The 19684-nt window shown below is 44.0% G+C and overlaps 1 long non-coding RNA gene across 2 annotated transcripts in view; it reads right to left on the reverse strand.

Annotated features, from left to right (window-relative positions):
- Positions 1-3967: 3967 nt before the first annotated feature.
- LOC105666725 overlaps positions 3968-19684 on the reverse strand; it is a 36687-nt gene continuing 20970 nt past the window's right edge. The window contains exons 4-5 of one of the 2 annotated variants that reach the window (XR_007226738.1): positions 4923-8808; positions 3968-4837 (exon numbers count right to left, since the gene is read on the reverse strand). This is a non-coding gene — a long non-coding RNA (uncharacterized LOC105666725). Of the gene's footprint in view, positions 8809-19684 lie in introns of both variants that reach the window. The other variant, XR_007226737.1, reaches the window with a different exon arrangement.

Below are 19684 nucleotides of genomic sequence, written 5' to 3' on the forward strand. Positions count from 1 at the left end.
AGATTAAACGCTCCGAGCTCGATATCGCCAAAGTTGGTACTAGAAGTGCGGTCACAAGGGCCGTGATCTTGGAGATCGCCGGTCCGAAGAGAGGTTCAGAGAAGGCCTCGCTTCTGGCCGAGCGTATGGCGGGTGTTCTCAGGGACACCCTAGACAGGATCGCCGTACCACAGAGAATGGCGGAGTTAAGGATAATCAAACGCTCAACTGAGAGATGTTCGCGTAGCCCACAGTGCTTTAGAAGAAGGTAAAAAATTTGACATCGGGTATGCTCCTTGCCGCGTTAGGATATTTCGAAGCTGCTAGTTTTTGGGAGAGAGCTTTTGTTCTAGAAGGAACCGTGACGGGTTACACCGATTTTTTGATCGACTGAAGGATAGAAACATACACAGCCTTCGGTTCGATTCGGCTATTACCACGCAAGTTTGCAAAGTTGCCGCCATGAGCATACATGACCAATCGGAGCAAGCGTTAAGATACTGTGTGACGCAAATAACTATGCTAAGATGGCAAGGATGCCTATTGAACATCGACCAAACAAAACTCGAGGAGGTGATGGCTACTGTCGCCGAGACGGCGGTTGCCGCACTGTTGAGGTTATTCGGTATATAAAGAGAGAAAAACGCGTGGATAAAGTGTAAGATACAAAGTATATATTTGACTTAACAGTACAATACAGGAATACAATTTGAGCTGGTCCAGATCCGCACGCTAGCAGTGTTACTTTATGACTGAAAACCCCGAAGCCAACGTCGCCTGTCTACTGTTTATGGTTTGCCTCCCTGCTATTCTTTTGTCTATATGCTGTCGATGGCTTCAGCGCTTGAGAAAGCTAAAAAGACCAGATGTGGAGTTTTCCTAGAAGTGGTGACCACTTCAACACCCTCCCTAAAACTCTACATCCCAACAAACAATTATATCTGTATATTTTCTAACTCTCGTCGTAAATATCTGAACCTTGATTTTGTCAATGTCTTCACAGATACATTTGCCAACTGCCTTTCTCTTTTCCATTCAAATTAATTTATTACTAAAAAAACTACGAGAAGACTAAACAGATCATGTAGAGTTTTTTTTTATTAGAAGTGATAGTCACTTCGACACGCACAAACAAGATCAGTGTTGGCGTGTTTCGAACCGTTCCACTGAGCTTCGCCTCGGTGTGGTTCCGTTGGCCGTTGACGGCGGCAAGGAAGACTTCTAGTGGGATGGTTGGCAGCGAGTGTTCACCTCCTCCAGACGCACCGGCTGCAGTGATTCAGGTATCTGAAGCTCTGACACGTGCGTCGGGGTTGCACATCGACGACCGATAGTTTCGACTAGGGATTGTTCGGCATGGGCTCGCCGATGTCCGATTTGTACGGATCTCGTGTTGCCGTGTTGTCGTGTTACCGAAGAGGTCGAAGAGCGGGGTCGACGACGAGGAAAGAGCGTCCACACCGACCATCCTCACGGAGATGGGTCGGACCGACCGTAAGGGGAGAGCCTAGAGGAGGCAATGGGGCCTTAACCTTCACCGGTATAAGGCTGCTCCAGGCCAACTTCAGCCGCCTGAGCCGGGCTCAGGTCCTTATGTTCCAAAGTCTAGTGGAGCGGGGGGTCGGCCTGCCGGTGCTTTTGTGTAGAGGGGAACGCATATCGCTGAGAAAAGGTACATTGCCTAGAAAAAGAAGTAAATCTTCTTCATGGGTCGGTAGAAATACAAACCAAAGGATAGAAGAGGACGGAGAAGGTTGCAACTGGACGGTTTTGCACTGCAATGATGCTGTCCTCAACGGGAACAAAGAAGGCGGCCGTAGGAAAATCAGGGGACCCAACAGACACCATGGGACGTGCACAACTGTTTGCGTGGCGCCGAAGAAGTGGGTGATGCAGGGAGAAATGTAGTCAGGGAGAAGAGAGATCTCGAGATCCGGGTCATGGAGGATCTTAGGCCCGTTTCTTTTAGAAATTGCTTTCCTGTTCTCGTGGACGTGCAATCTACACTAAATACGGTAAAGGTATGCGCGAGGATCAGGGCTTACGTTTAATGGCCATCCGTGTTGTCCTCAGTTATTCCCCGCGGGAGGCTGATCAATGAATAAATATGGGCTTAAAACATAAAAAATTGCTGATAAAGGAAAAACACTTAACAATCGCGCCATTTGCGATTGATACAATTTTTATCGAAACGTGGTTATGTTTGTTGCCGTCAATTGATTATTGCCTATATTTCAGCTTCTAAGTGCTTATTAGTTCTCGTCGAATTGTTGTCCAAGTTATTTGCACGAATCATTGTTCGTCGTACAAGTATATACAATATACTCGTTTTAAAAGTATACGCGCAATTATTTCTGTAAGTATCAAAAACAGGAAAAAAAGTTTTAAAAGAAAATTGTATAGTATCAATGGAGAATAGTTTGATGTAATTAGTTCTCTTCGTAGATAGCCGGATAGAGTCGTATAAATATTTTTTTTCTTTTAATGGAATCATATAATTTTAAATACAGTAATCAATCCGTCTCGGCATTCCCTGTATGAAAATATTAACCTACTTAGGACGAAAAGTCATTAGTAGATAAAAATATTTTAACTTTATTTTGGTAAATTTAACGTGTAAAAAATAAGGAAAAACGCGTGACGGCATTGTTGTGTTTACGTTGTGTCTTCTATACGTTAAATTTGACAAATTAAAATTAAAATATCTTCTGGTTCTTCCACATAAATAGGTTAATAGCTTTCTGTAATTGGAATTTATTATTGAATTTATTATTGGAGGCGAATTTATTTACACACTTGGCATAGAATTCAACAGGTATTATTATCTAAACAGCAACAATGATAGTAGAGAAACGAGTAGAAGGAAAAATTAAATCGACATAAACAAAACATAGATAGAAAGTTTTCTCAGTCTGTTTATTCCAATGAGTCTCGTACAAAAAAAATCTGGGAGAGATGAGTATTAATCCACAAATCCTGTACTTCGCACTGATACTGTGATAGACGATAGGCATTGTCAGATATCGAGATACTGACTTCAGCAATAACGAATATTCCGTAGATTGCATAAAATTAAATCTGTCATCACATATTTTCGGGGAAAATTTTTGACAACATGTGTAAATTCGACTAATCGCGGGGAGACGCAATCGCGAGGAAACATGTCAACGGGAGTCGTAAATTCCCGTTACGATTATAATAATCGACGCCGCGAATAGATCGATCCCCTGATTTCCGTTAAGACAATAGGGGTGATTGAAATGATATAACTCCGTGATAAACAGTGTTATAACTTATATATTTTCCAACAACTTCGTATAATCACACACACTAGTAACGTCGCTGAGTATGAGGATTGCCTTGATCTTGTTTAGATTCTGACTGCCAATCTGATAGATAAAGGCTCTCGTGTCGTAGTAGACGTAACGATTGATCAGATCCGACTTTGACTGAATCGAATCAACAGAATCAACCGAATGACCGAATGAATAGACGTCGACTGTCTGACTTGACTGAATGACTTGAACGACTGACTGATTGACTGGAATAGACTGACTCTTTGCTCTCGTGCAATTGCGGAGGAAAGCTCGTGTGGGTGTGGTTTTTTGGGTGAAGAAAACGGATTCGTTGCTCACACTTTTCGTTCGTAAAGTGAGGGCAACGATCTGCGATGTCCATTGGTTAGTCGATGTTGATGAGTGATGAGAGCCTCCTACTACTGTTGCTAGTTTGATGTCTTTGTTTTTTGGGAAAACCCGGCTTTTCCGTTAGGCATTTCCATTTTGCGTTAGGCCACTACCCGCTTTCTGCGTAATTCTTAAGAGCGCGTAATAAACCCAAGGACCCTTCTAAAAAACCAGCTGAAGACACTTCTAGAATTAGAAAGTCTTTCCTGGCAAACAGATTGACTTAAACCATATGTGCGAACAATGCAGTTAGAATTTCAACTTTATGGTGGGTCCTTGGGCCTATGGAAGGTTCGCAGGACGGCACGTAGACCGTTGGCTGTCAAGCCGCGCGGGATGGAGTGCAGATGTATTGCGCGGCGGAACATCCTCCCCCCGTTGAGAGGGCACTGATCAAAAATCTGTAGAGATGGGTCAGGTGCACATCTCCTCCACCTCGCTCGCTCGATGGGATTGTTCGACTCGGTCTGAATCTGGTTGGCAGGGCAGGGGGACTAGTCGTTTGACACCGCGATCCAGGATGCTCGCTGACGTCTGTACGGTAGCTGTCCGTATTATTCCATTGGCTCCGGGGAGGACCTTGATTACGCTGCCTAAGGGCCACTGCATTGATGGGACATTATCCTCCCGGATAATGACAATGGTGCCTTTGCGGATTTTGTGGTTGCCCTTATTCCACTTCTCACGGCTGGTCAACTCGGTGAGATATTCGCGATGCCAGCGGCTCCAGAAGTGCTATTTCAGTTGGTTGATACGCTGCCAGCTGGTTAACCGACATGATGGAGTAGCTCTGAAATCTCGATCACGTATGTTAGTGAGAGTATCGCTGATTAGGAGGTGGTCGGGAGTGAGGACAGGGAGATCCTTTAAATCAGACGAGGTCGGATTGAGTGGACGGGAGTTGAGGATGGCTTCGATCTCAATCACAAGGGTGTTGAGATGTTCGAAGGTTAAGAGTTCCGTGCCGACGATGCGGATGAGATGGCATTTGAATGATTTTACCGCGGCTTCCCATATGCCGCCAAAGTGTGGCGAATTAGGAGGATTGAAACGCCATTGTATTTGCCGGTCAGCTAGAAAGGTCTGCATCCTTTCTTGATGGTCGTCGGATCGCAGAAGGCTCCGGAGTTCCTTCAATTCCCTGTTAGCTCCTACGAAGTTGGTGCCGTTGTCTGAAAGAATTGTCGCGAAATATCCTCGCCGAGCTATGAATCGGCAGAGGGTGGCCAGGAATGCGTCGGATGTAAGATCACTCACCAACTCGATGTGAGCAGCTTTGGTCGCCAGACATACGAATATGGCGACGTAAACCTTGATCTTGCGTCGGTTGCGATCCCTTCGTTCCTTGATATAGAATGGGCCGCAATAATCGACCCGATGTTAGTGAAGGGACACGACTCGGTAATACGTGCCTCTGGAAGATCTCCCATCAGGTACTGGAGGTGGGTTGGCTCGGCAACATCGCACGCACTTTTTGGTAGTGCGCCATACTTGGCTACGACCGTCGACAAGCCAGTGGCGTTGTCTGACCGCGTATAAGGTGGCGTGTGTCCCTGAATGATGATTATTCCGGTGTTCCTGATCTATGTTTATTACTGGCGATTTCAGTAAAATAATGGGGTGTTTTTGTTGGAAGGGTATCGGTGAGTTACTGAGTCGTCCCCCGATTCGTAGTATCCCCTCCTTGTCGATGAAGGGACTTAAGGGGTGGAGTTTCCCTCCAACATCCTTGACCCGATCCTTCTGGAGCGTACGAATTTCATCGAGAAATGCATGTCTTGTAGTATTCGTATTAACTTGTTATGTGCCGAAGTTAATTCGTCTACGGTGAGATGTGCATCTTGGTTTTGTTTGTATCTCCATCGGAGACACCGAGCGACTCTTATTAGTTTTGTCCAGGACGAATATCTTTCTAACAGAGTATGGTCGACGGTGTTCTTGACTAGGCAGATCGTCTTTTTTTGTTCCGGGATTTCGCCCAGTGGTGTTGGGATCCAGATCGGCCAATTTTCTTCTTTCTGCTTAAGCCACTCGGGTCCGTTTTTCCAATTGCTCGGGCGCAGGAATTCCTTGGGTGTCTGACCTCAGAAGATTAGATCTGCTGTGTTGTCGGCGGTGGGCACATGACGCCAGTTGGCGATGTTGGTTTTGTTCTGTATCTCAGATACGCGATTCGCCACAAAGGTTTTTAACGTGTGTGGCGAGGATTTGATCCACTGGAGCACGATGGTGGAATCGGTTCAATACACGATCCGAGAAAAATCTATCGTTAAGGATTTCCTTTTACCGAGGACTAGGGAGGTGAGAAGCAATGCTCCGCTTAGTTCGAGTCTTGGGATGGTCTGTGATTTTAGCGGCGCTACCTTTGATCGCGCCGTGAGTAGTCTAGTCTGGATGTGTCCGTGAGAGTTAATACTGCGAAGGTACATACATGCTCCGTATTCTCTCTCACTGGCGTCACAAAAGCCGTGTAATTCAATGTTCATTGCTGACCTTATTACTGTCTTGCGAGGGTACCGAATATCATTGAGTAATGGCAGTTGGATGTAATATCGGTTTCATACTGAATGAAAATCTGCTGGAAGGGACTCATCCCAATCGATCTTCAATACCCAGACTCGTTGCAGTAAGATTTTTGCTCTAATAATCACTGGCGTGAGCAATCCTAGTGGATCATAGATTCTGGCGATCACAGAACTGAAGTGGTATATGTTGTCCGTGATAATTGTTGTTGTAGGCTGTAGATGTCGCTGCTGGGTTACTGCTATTATTCTTCTATTTTTGATAAGCAGAAGAAAAATCGGACTACGGGCGCTGGGAATCGAACTCGGGTCCCGAACGTTCGAAAGCTAAGGCGCTAACAACTGCGCTATCGTGTCTGTTGGCTAGTTAGTGTCGAGTAGCGGTATTTGTTATCGAGTACCGCCACAGAACTAATTGATCGTTTAGTAACCCGGGAGGGGTTAGCTGTGACCTCGACTGAGTAAAGGATTGCATCGTTGTGAGAATCCCAAAAAATGCCAAGTGATTTTATAGTTTGAAGCTCACTCAATTGTAATCTTCGGTTTTTGTCCTTTTCGGATAGCCCTCGAAGTATGTCCTTGGCATCGGAGGCCCATTCTCGGATGTTTAAGCCGGCCGATTGGAGAGTAAGTTCTTATTTGTTTGATAATACCACTTCCTTCGTATCAGCTCCGGTGAAGACGTCATCGACGTAGAAGTCTCGCTGTAAAACTGTCCTTCGTCGTCTGCCAACTGTTTTAGGCACCGTAGGGCTAGGTATGGGGCTGCTGATAACCCGAACGTCACGGTGTTGAGTTGGTATGTATCGAATTCACCTTTGAAATTACGCCACAGAATTAGTTGATATTTCCTGTCCTCTGGGCGTATTAGGATTTGTCGATACATCTTATCAATATCGCCCGTTAGGACATACTGGTGCGAGCGGAATCTTAGTAGAATGTCAAACAGGTCCTCTTGTAACTTCGGTCTTGTATGGAGAGTGTCGTTTAGGGAAACTCCAGGGGTGCTGAAGGCTGATCTGTCGAACATAACCCGAAGTTTCGTAGTGTCGCTCGATTCCTTGATCACGCCGTAATGTGGTTAATAATACCGGTTACTAGGAGGGTGATCAGTCGTGATCTTCGTCATATGACCCAGGTCTAAATATTCTTGAATCACCGTACTATACGCGGTTTCAAATTGTTTGTCGCGTTGGAATCGGCAATGAAGAGAGGCGAGCCTGCTCATAGCAACGGACTTCGACGTCCCAAATGAAGGAAACTTCTCATTGAATGGCAGGGCGACGATCTATCGCCCTTCCTTGGTGCGTTGGACATGGTTTCGGAAATGCTCCTCACATTGTAGTTCTAATTCCGATAAATGTAGGGTGGATGGTCCCTCGTCCATTTACCAAAAGCGGGCGAGATCCGCTTGTATATCTGTCGTGGTTGCGTGAAATATGTTGGTCACGGCCTGCGAAGTAGGACTCGCCCCGATTACCTAATCAAATCGCGTTTTTTGCAGATGCAGTTCAGGCTCGCCTGGCGAATATTGAACCTGAGCTTAGTAGAACATCGATCGGGGCTGGTACATGAAATCGTGGATCGGCCAATTTGAGATTTCTGGGTATCTCAAATGTCGAACAATCGATGGATTCACTTCGAATTAAGGTTGAAATAGTCGGGATAACAAGGAACGTTAATGTTCGTTCGTATGCGCCGTCAGTTGAAGTAAGGTTGGCCGTGATGTGGCGTTTCGCGATAGTGGTTAAGTTATCGAGGGCACCGATTGGAACCGCGCATTTCCTTTGTTTTATACTGAGGGAGTTTGCGAACTCTTCGGTCATGAGGTTCATACTAGATCCAGTGTCTAGCAAAGCTCTGGCTCAGATTGGTTGTGCCCTATTATTTAAAATATTGATCTGTGCTGTGACCAACAGATCATGATATAGTGGGCCGTTTGGAGATCTGTTTGTTAAATCAGTCCCTTTTGCTGTCATCGTTTCTTCTAGTCATTTTTTTTCTGATCGTGGAGGATTGGACGTTGAGTTTGATTCAGTGCATTTGGTCCGTGATGACCGAGATTCGTGTTGAGGAAGGGATCTCCTACCTTTTGGAGTTGATGGAGGAGATTTCTGCGAAGATTTTGTGGTACGTTTCGAACGATATGACGAACGCGATGTCAATGATCCAGGTGATGCTCGTCTGTTAGTGGATCGGTCGTCCGATGAACGGCCGCTCGACGACCGACCGCTCGATGATCGGACGCTTGATACTCGCGAACTGACGTGGGTTGGTTCTCAGTGTAGATATGTGTGGTGTTGTTGTCCACATGTATGACACTAACCCGTAGATCATTGGGTAAGAGAATTTCCTCTGTCCAGGCAATTTGTGCAGAGTGATGTCCTTTTTACAAGTTCAAAGCGTTTTGTTCCCGATTTCGCTTTGAAGACCTTATAGTGTCTGAGTTCGTAGGGTCCTTGGCATGTCGGACACACCATCTTCCTGTTTGTTATGGTGAATGTGTGTCCTCGCGGTACAGTTTGTCGGTGACGGGGATATTGATAGGATGACCTTTTTGTTTCCTTTGGTTGGGGTCTGATTTCATCGCCGTTAGCCCGAATTAAAGAAAATTTATCCTCCTATAGGAAGAAAGAATAGAAATTACTGGTGGTGTAAAAAGAGGGGAAGCTCAGAGAACCAAAACAAGAGGATTATAGTACGCGGATCTATTGATCCAGGGATTTAAAATTAAAAGATATAGTCTCGCGAGAAAATGTCGCGAAAATAAAGAAAAATGGTGAAAGGGGTTTTGCGTCACATTGAACAAGGCGAGGCCTTATCGGGCTATTATGTCCAAAATAGCCCGAAAAGTCCGAACAGACGGCCTGCACGTTAACAAGGTCAAAAAAATTATCCATAAACTCTTTCAAATCAGGCTAATTGAACGAATAAGAAAAACAGATGAGGGTTATAATGACGACGACTGCGAATGTGATCTAATAATTACAGAGAACGATTTATTATAAGCGAGTAGAAAGATTAATCCGAATAAAGCGGCGGGAGTGGATGGCGAACTGGGGATAGAAGTTACATTAATAGCAGAAAGAAAAACGGAAAAACTGCTAAGAGTATTCAATGAGGTTAATAGAAATGGAAAGATACCAGCGATATGGAAGGCGGCGATGGTGCTTCTCATTCCGAAACCAGGAAAAGATCCTACATTCCCTAGCAATAAAGAAAAACAAGAACATTCCGAATATGTTGTCGATGATCGAGGAAAAGATGGAGGGAAGAGTGGCTCTGTTACAGAGAGGATAATTGGACCAGGAAGCTGATTGACGATGCCTGGATTTTGAAGGATAATAAAGGGAACATCGATCACTATACCATGCAGATCTTCAGTGGACATGGAGTATTCAATGAATATCGGGGAACGATTAGGAAAAAGACCCACTCAAGATGCTATGCCAGAAGATTATGCTAATCAGACAAGCGCAGGAAAAGAACATCGAGAGACAGAAAAGATTAGGAATAGGAAGAAGAAAAGATTAGAGGCACACCCAGAGAGAAGTCTAACCCTGAAGTAATACCGAGAGGTAGTTCCAGGGTTGCTGGTGCAGATAGAGGAGATCGATAGAGGAAGGGCTTTTAGTGAGTAGAGGCGTCATCATCTTGCCGAGCCTCACATAATCCAGGGGCGCGTTAGCGTATCTGAGTATACGTAGTTGCATTTTCTCCTCATCACTAATAAAAAAAAGGAAGGATTGTACACTTGAATGTAGAGTCATGTGCAACTGTAGAGAATTCTTATAAACTGTTCGTGTGTAATGAATTGTTTGAGGATATTGCAGAACAAACGAACTGTTACGTTCCGAGAGATGGTCCGTGCGACGTCCCTCGTTATCTGGCCGCCAAGGGCCCGCGTACCGTTATTCATACCTCCAATAAACCTAAGGACTCACTATAAACTTAATCTTATTAACTTGAAGGAATGTCTAATCGTGTAAATGATTTCGGTTTATGGATGATCCTTCAAGGCCGGATCACGTGTCAAGTGGAAAGTGCACGTCAGTGACACCCACCACCATACAAGTACTGTTGTCTTTCGTAACGGGTTCTTTCCTTAGCGCAAATTTATCGCCATACATTACCCGGGCACCCCTAGGGTCATAGAGATTGGGGTTACGCCCAACCAGCGCACAAGGCACCGAATACCTTGCTACCTGGATTAGTTAAGCCTGGCAGGGGCTGTCACTCGTCTCAGGTCAAACGGGACGCTTTCTAAGCCCTACCATCTCTCCAGGATGGTTTCGGGGCAGGTTCGGAGCACCCGACGCTGCTCACCCGCCGAAGATCATTCGGTGGAGCCAATACCCCTTAAATCGGCCCTCTTACCAGCATCTTGGCCATCAACCATTGCCAACGAGTCCAAACCCATAATTGGCCGAGCTGAGGGGTCGCTACACTCTTCGGGCTTTTACTCGACCCCCGTGGTACCAACCTTAGTCATTGGTGGGACTATCGTGTGGATGTACGGCCACATCACTGTCGGCCGGAACGTGCTAACCGTGCTCGGCAGTTCCAGATGGGACTCACGTAAGCGGGGGCCTGAAAGTACAAAGTACCCGGGACTTATCTCGACGGTCCCACCCTTGGCTTCAGGATCGTGGGCGCGCTACTACCCAAGGCCACGTAGAAAGGGTGTAACCGTACCTAGACCCCTTACACTCACGGCGACCTTTCTTGCGGTGTACATAGAGGACTCGCGTAAGCGGGACGCTTGTCCCGACGGTCCTCCCTGGCTTCGGGAACGTGGGTTTGCCAGCCTCCATAGACTCACGTAAGCAAGTCCTCCCCGCGGGATCCCACTACCATACAGTGCCACATGAATCCAACCTAGCGATTCCAACAACTACGATATCACTACGAAAGGAGCTACCTTCGGAGAAGAAACGCTTATATCGCGAAGCAATCGCCAATACAGAATCCGTGGCTACAATGGCAAGCGAAGACAAAATCACTGCCTTTTATCGAAGCCGAGGCTATTATATCGGTCTATTCACGCTCTTATCGAAACGATTGTACAAATACGAACAATCCAGTCATTAGGGAGAGTCTGATTTAATATTCATTGAGAATCGTCTGAACGAAGCTTGGACGGGATTCGAACCCATCCAACGCGAGCTATAAGAATTGGACTAGGAGGAACATGCGCGCGGCCTCGAGATAACAGATCAGTCTTTCGATTTAGGAATGCAGGTAAGCCGTCATCTAAGTAGCGTACGACTAGCATCGCCGTCAAAACCGACAAAATGCGAATCAGACACTGGTTCCAGGCCGATATCACTAAAGTTACCGGAGATTCATTTGCCCACGTTCGACGACACCATGGAGGATTGAGAATCCTTTCACGATACCTTCATGTCTACGATTGGCTGAAATGAAAAGCTGACATCCATCCAAAAGTTGCATCATCTCCGCAACTCCTTAACCGGAATAGCCGCGCAGAGCATAGAATCTTTGGGCAAGGCGGATGCGAGCTACTCGAATGTCCACGCATCACTTAAAGAAAAACTTGATTGTCCGCGACAAATCTGTATGAGTAATTGGCACGCGACGACAGATTTCCCAAAAATAACGTAGGAAACAGCTGCAGTCTTAGAAGTATTAATCGGGAATATCAAACAGCACTTACGCGCGTTGGAAAATTCTGGCGCTAGATACCGCTGTTATCGGGTTATTTATCTCGAAAATCAACACGGACACCGTTAACCAGTGGGAATCTACTGTGACCAACAAGAAAATGCCGTCATACCAGCACTTATTAGCCTTCTTGGAAAATCGAGCCAGCTGTGGCAATGGGGGCCGCACACTGTCCCCATCAGTCAAAACGTCGGAACCGCGCAGTCGTCCGCGGCAACACGTCTCACGGGACCACGCTTGCATCGCGTCACATATGCCGATGACATGTCTGGTGTGTAATGGACCGCACGAAGTCTGGCGATGCGAGGTTTTCAAAGCGAAGTCAATTAACGAGCGCCTTGAAGCCGCCAAAAGAGCATCATTGTGTACTAATAGTCTGGGTGAAGGGCATCCAGTGTCTCAATATGCAAGCCGATCATGTCGCATATGCAAACAACGCCACCATATATAACTTCATCCAGTTAAAATTCGGTCAAGCAACAGAGAACAGTCACAAACAGATCGTTCAAAACATCAATCGTCATCCCCGTCATCGTCTAATCAAACACCACCCTCGTCTCCGCGGAGAGATCGGAAATTTACACCAAGTCCCACATCTGACACTCAACAACAGAGGAAACAATGACTACGAAAGCCTACAACTTCAAAAGCGATCGAATTACCGGTTACGTATCCATCTGACCCACTGTATCACGACCTGTTAGTCACAGCCCAACTCAACATTTTTAATCACAAGGCAGAACCAATCCGATGTAGAGCTTTGCTAGACACCGGCTCTAGCATAGACTTTATAACCGAAAAGTTCGCCAAATCAATCGGCATAAAGTAGGGAAGATGTTCGATCCTAATCGGAGCCCTTGATACCCTAACGACGACTTCGAAGCGCTATATCACGGCCACGATAACTTCCTTGGAAGGCACGGACAAACGTACATTGACTTTTGACTTGACGTCATTGGTCCTAGTTCAACCCATGGATCACTCAATGATCCAAATACCCAGGAATCTCCAATTAGCCGATTCAAGACTCCATAGGCCTGGTCTGATCGAAATCTTATTGACCGGGGGACCAACACTAGTGTACCGGCACATGAGTTAGAGGACAGTTCGAATTATGTTGTTGTTTTGCCTCGGAGTATCAAGACCGTTAGATTATAAGCAATATAAGAACAAATAAACACCGGGCAAAACAATGCCGCCGCTACAGGCAACCGTCGAACAAAGACGAATTTGAATTTTCCGACTCTCTCCCGACCAGTATAAATAAACGGACGCGATCGCGAGCGACACAGTATCGAACAGTTCATATCGACTATCAACGAGTATTAACGAATATCTCCGAGCTTTATATTGTATCAAGGACTCTCTGTACGTGTTACGCCACGAGGTTTAACACAGGCTGTATTTTCTAACCGTCACTCGCGGCCCTACAATGTCTCAGTCAGATCGTCTTATCTGACCGCCGGATCACATACAATGTATCGACGAGCGCATAGCTGTCGCCAAGCAGCGAGTTCTCGAAACGTCGAATTTGGTCCGTTACGTTTTCCACGCAAGAACAGACATACGTGATCATAGGCGCGAACGGTGGCGTGACCTAAGTATAGTGGGGGTCGTCTTAAAGATGAGACAAAGAAATCATCCAAAGGCGATCAGTTCCTTGTGACGCGTCGAACGTTACACATTGAGCCAAGAGACTAAGCTCAATTGTAAGAGCCTTGCTCTATATTGTATACATCTATATTATCTGCGTGCGATAAGGTTGTTAATTGTTGATATCTTTTCAATCGTGTAGACTAATTGTTGGAAATATACATTATTATAATTCTGTGACTCTCAGTGTTATACCGCATCAACCACCCCGATTATCCTAACCGAAATACGGGGATCGAACTATTCGTGGTGTCGATTATTCTAATCGTAACGGGAATTTACGACTCTCGTTGACGCGTATTCTAACGACCGCGTCTCCCCGCGATAGCTCGAATTTTTCAGTACGTATATTTATTTTTTTCAGATATACTTGACGGACTGCGACAGCAATATTTCGCTTTCGTTATTTCACAATATCTATTCACGACTAATCCTCCACACTAGCATCACCATGCGTCGGACAAATCAAGATCAATCCATCAAACAATACCGACTTGCGTCTGCAAAAGACTCGATTCGGTTGGGTCATCGGTGGAAGCCCAGCCGCTCAATCGACATCACGCGCATTTCAACAGATCTACAAGCGGATCTCGCCCGCTTCTGGGAAATCGATGAGGGACCGCCCACCACACACCTTTCTGAAGCTGAACGACAATGTGAGGAGCACTTCCGAAACCATGTCCGCCTGCGTCTATCTCAGAACCACTAATCTTGGCAACCATGCTTGGACTCGACTTCTCACGGCGCGATGAAAGACCGCTCAAATCGCTGACCATACCACGACTCGAACTGAGCGGAGCACTTCGTCTGGCTTCCTTGATCTCATCAGTCCAGAAGGCCTTAACAATCTAGGTCTCTCGGATCGTATATTGATTGATTTCATCATCGTGCTCCGGTGGATCAAGTCCTCGCCGTACACCTTAAAAACCTTTGTGGCGAACCGCGTGGCCGAGATACAAACTAAGACCAATACCGCCGACTGGCGTCATGTGTCTGCCGCCGATAACCCAGGGGATCTTATCTCCCGAGATCAGACGCCCAAGGAATTCCTGCGCCCGACTATTTGAAAAAGGGGACCAGGATGGCTCCAGCAGAACGAAGAACATTGGGCTGGAGCCCAACACCGTTGGTCGAAGTCCCTGAACAGAAAAGGTCGACCTGCCTGGCCACGAACTCCATCGACCACGCTACGAACTTATACACGTCGCAAAAACTAGGGATTGAAAACTCATAGCATTTGTTTAGATTAACTGTGACATACAAAAATAAAATGAAAAGATTTTTTGGGCTGATTCTATGGGTGGGGCCGGTTAGACCATCTTTACGTTTATTTTCATCCCATGATCCTGCATATACGCAAACTTCCCCGAAAGAGATAATGTCAAAAAGTAGATTTGAAATGTCATGAATGCTTTCTTGTCATGCATTTTTCAGTCAATAGGAAGATAGATGTTTCGAAACGTTTATGCAAAATACAACAACTAATAGATAACATGGAAATAAACTTTCAAAAATATTATGATCCATTTGAAACTGTATGTATCGATGAATCTTTGATGCCATTTGGTGGCCGTATAATATTTAGGCAATATTTAGAATAAAAACGCTACAAATATGGTATTAAGTTTGTAGTGGCACTCGACAGTAAATTTTCCAACGGTTTCCGTCCCGTGGCTCGCTACACAAAGACCCTATCCTTCGGACAAGATGATTGCTAGATGTCGATAGATCCTTACGGAATATTTTTAGCTAGCCAAAGGACCCGCTATAAATCTTAAGATTTATTTAGCTAAGGTTCTCCAAAGAGACAAATATGAGACAAAATGAGTCTTTGTCTCAACAGTCCCTATACATACCACCCACTACGGAAAGATACTGGAAACCTGCTTTCCTCACGTACGACGTTTCCTGCTAGCAACTTGCTTTCAAGGGTAGTTAACATCCTTTTCCAACCACCAACTTAATCCGACCTTTCTACTACTTCAAAAATATGGATCAGATAGTCGACAAATTCTGCAAACAAAGCGAAATCTGCATTAAGAATAAAAGCAGAACAAGAAGACCGATTGGATTTATGTCGAAACTAGGACCAGCTAAGAAACCGTTTGAAATAATGTCATTCGATACGGTCGGAGGTTTTTCTAATAACAACTCATCGAAGAAATTCATGCATATTCTCGTTGACCAGTTTTCAAGGGCCGCTTTTATGTCCACATCAAAGTGTGGCGGCACATGATTTAGAGGACAAATCAAATCATGTTATTGTTCTGTCCCGGAGTATCAAGACCGTTAGAATACAAGTAACGTAAACTCCGGGCAGAACAATGTCGCCGCTACAGGCAACCGTCGGGTCAGAACAAATTCAAATTTTTCCGACTCTCCTCCGACCAGTCTAAATAAACAGACACGTTCGCGAGTGGGCAGAATGTAATACAATATCGAGCGAATATACACAGAAATCATCAGCACTAACGGGTATCTCCGCAATACTTGTATATTGTGTACGTAGAGCTATTTAAGGACCAGAAATACATATAACAAGCTGTGACAGCAATAATAATTGCTTTCGTCATTTCGCACTATCCTTGACCTGATAAACCTCTACAAAAGACACAACGCTCAGACGATACAACAAAATTTATAGATTCGACGAGAGAAACCGACTCTATAAAAATGATCCTCGCAGACCGATATCCAGTACTGACATCGAAAGAAATCCAAGAATACGCAAGAAAAAAGAACATCAAACTAATTTTCACCTCGACAGACTGTCCATCCTTGAATGGATTAAACGAAAGAGAAAACCAAACACTAGTAAACAGGATCCGATGCAAAATTAATTAAAAAAAAAAAGAAAAACTGGACAAAAATCGCAAAAGAAAGTGTGGAAGAATACAATAACACCAGACACAGTGTCACACGATTTGCTCCGAATTACTTATTGTACAGGAAAATAATTGAGATCGCTCCTAAAGGAATAATTGAGAACAAGACAGACTTAGAAAGAGATAAGGAAGAAGCATTTAAGAACTCAATGAGAAACTTCAAAATTAATAAACAAAAATATGATAAGAAAAGAAGAGAGCATGAATTTAAAATTGGCGATATGGCCTTCACTCAGAATGGGAATAAATTAAATAGAAATAAATTGGAGAAAATCCGGAAAGGGCCTTTCAAAATTCTGAGAAGGATCTCAAATTCTATGTACGAAGTTTTTTTTTTTTTTTTAGTTTTTTTTTTATTTATTTATTAAAATTCACAATTTGTCCAATTTGGACATTTGGTGGAATTTTTTAACGGTTAAATTAGCATGTTGGTGGCTACCCCCAGCGGGGTACCATCCTCGTGTTTCTTAGGTTATGTCCTTTATAAGGTCTGCTGGGTGCTTCCTTTTTAGTCTTCTGTCCATATTTGTGATTTTGTATGTTTCCGCAGCTAGCCGGTTTATGTGTGTTGCTATTCTTAATTTGTATTTCTCGGAGTATCTGTTGATTTCTTCCTTGACCGTTGGCATTCCCAGGTCCCTTCGTATCTCTTCGTTTCTGACGTACCAAGGTCCGTTTACTATTGTCCTGAGGATTTTAGCCTGTATTACCTCTATTTTGTTTATATGGCTCATTGCTGCCGTCCCCCATAGTGGTATTCCGTACGTCCAGATTGGTTTTATGATCGTTTTATATATTTTTAACTTGTTTTCTGTGCTTAGTTTGGATTTTCGGCTTGTTAGCCAATGCATTTGTCTTCTTGTTTTCTGTATTTTTTCTACTATTGATTTGATGTGTAGTTTCCAGGTGAGTTTTTGATCTAAGTGGAGTCCTAGGTATTTGACATGCTTTGTTTGCGTTATATGCGTGCCGTTCAATAGAATGTTTGGTGGTGTCTTTTTCCGTAGCGTGAATGTAATATGGTTGCATTTATTGGGGTTTGCTTTTATTTGTTTTTCTTGTAGCCAATTTTCTATTTTTACGATGTGTTCTTGTAGTATTTTGACTGCCGTTTCTGGGTTAGTATGCCTGACTAGTATAGCTGTGTCGTCCGCGAATGTCAATACTGTGCTGTTGGTAGTTGTTGGTATGTTCGCCGTGTATAATGTGTATAGTATTGGGCCTAGGACGCTTCCTTGTGGTACCCCGGCCTTGATGTCTTTAACTTGAGAATGTGTGTCCTTGATTTTTATTACGAAGGTTCTGCAGCTTAGGTAGGATTTTCTTAAGTGGTGTATTTGCTCCGGGAATTGTTTCCTAATTGTTTGTAGTAGACTTTCATGGTTAATTTTATCGAATGCTTTCTCTATGTCTATAAAGAGGGCTGTGCAGTATTCCTTGTTTTCTAGTGCTACTATTATTTCGCTTATAAGCCTGTGCATTTGCTCTATCGTGGAGTGTTTGTTTCTGAAACCAAATTGGTGATCCGGTATTAGTTTTTTTGTCTCTATTATTGTTTTTATCCGGCACTATATTATTTTTTCCAGTATTTTGGAAAATACTGGAAGCAGTGATATTGGTCTGTAAGATGCAGTTTGGTGCAGGTCTTTGCCTGGTTTATGTAACATTTTGATCTGTGCTAATTTCCATGGTTTGGGAAAGTATTGAATTCTTAGAATTGCGTTGAATATTACTGTTATTAGTCTTATTGCTTTTGGCGGAAGGTTTTTTAAGATTTTACCATTAATTAGGTCGATTCCTGGCGCTTTGTTGTTTTTTGTTTTATCAATTATGTTTCTAATTTCTTGTGCCGATGTTTTAGGTATGGTGTATTCCTTGTCGGCTGTGGTAGCAGTGGTTTGTGGATCCTCCTCCGTATGACTTTTGAGGTTGCTGTTGTTGATAATGTGTGGTGTGAATGTGTTGTAGAGGTGGTTGGAGAATTCTTCAGCTTGTTCTTCGTTGCTTCTTGCCCATGTGTTATCTGCTTTTCTGATTGCCGGGACGGGTATTATTGGCTTCCTTATTTTTTTCGTGGCTTTCCATAGTGAATAGTTGGTGTTCTCGTGTGTGGAGAGTGTCCCTATGAACTTTGCGAATTCATTATCGTTGTGCTCCTTTATTTTGTTTTTTATTTCCTTTGCAAGTTTGTTTAAGTGTTTTTTGTTTTCTCGGGTTCTGTATTTTTGCCATTTTGCTTTTGCTTTTCTTTTTTCTTTGATTTTGTCGAGTATTTCTTGCGGGATTGTTATTGTTTGTCTGCTGGTTGGTTCGGGAGTAGTGGTTGTCCTTGTTGCTTCCTGAATAGTTGCTGTCAATGTTGCTACTGCCTGTTCTATGTGTTCAGGAGTTTTTAACGGGATGTTGCAGTTTATTTTGCTTTCTATTATTTCTTTGAAAGTTTGCCATTTGGTGGTTTTATTGCATAGTGTTTCTGGTTTGCTATAGTGAATTGGTTTGTTTCTGTATTCAATTATTATGGGTGTATGATCGGAGCTGAGCTCGAGGTTGGGTGTTATTTTTAGTTTATTTGTGTTTAGTCCCCTTGTAATTGCAAAGTCCAGAAGATCTGGTTTTTTGTTCAGGTCAGTCGGCCAATGTGTCGGTGTTCCTGTGGATAATATATTGAGGTTATTATTTCTAATGTATTTTTCCAGTGTTCTACCTCGAGGTGTAATGTTTCTTGATCCCCAAAGCGTGTGCTTTGAGTTGTAGTCTCCCGCTGCGATGTACTTGTCCCCTAGGTCCTGGAAGTATTCTTCCCACATTTGTGTTGTTATTTTGTGTCGCGGAGGCACGTATACTGCTGACAACTGGAAGTAGTTGCTGCTAGTTTGAACTGTAACAGTGGTTGCTTGTAAATATTCTTTGCTAACTTGGCTGTGAAGATAATGTTTGATATCGTTTCTGACTATCACTGCTGTCCCTCCGTGAGCTTTTCCTGAGGGGTGTTTGGTATCATATATGGTGTAGTATGGTATTTTCAAATAGCTTTTTATAGTGAAGTGTGTTTCTGAGACAAGTAGTATGTCTATATTATTATTGTATATGAATGTTTTAGTTTCGAGGGCCCGTTGTTGGAGGCCGTTTGAGTTCCAGGCTGCTATTTTTAGAGTGTCCGTTTTTATTTTTTGCTTAGCACGTTTGTAATTAGTTGTAGCATGACTGTGATTTGTTGGGTTTGCTGTTTGAGTACTGCGTTTTGTTCGCTTATCATTCTGGTTAGCATTTCGGT

Source organism: Bombus terrestris, chromosome 16, assembly GCF_910591885.1.
Source record: "Bombus terrestris chromosome 16, iyBomTerr1.2, whole genome shotgun sequence".
Taxonomy (NCBI): Eukaryota; Metazoa; Arthropoda; class Insecta; order Hymenoptera; family Apidae; genus Bombus; species Bombus terrestris.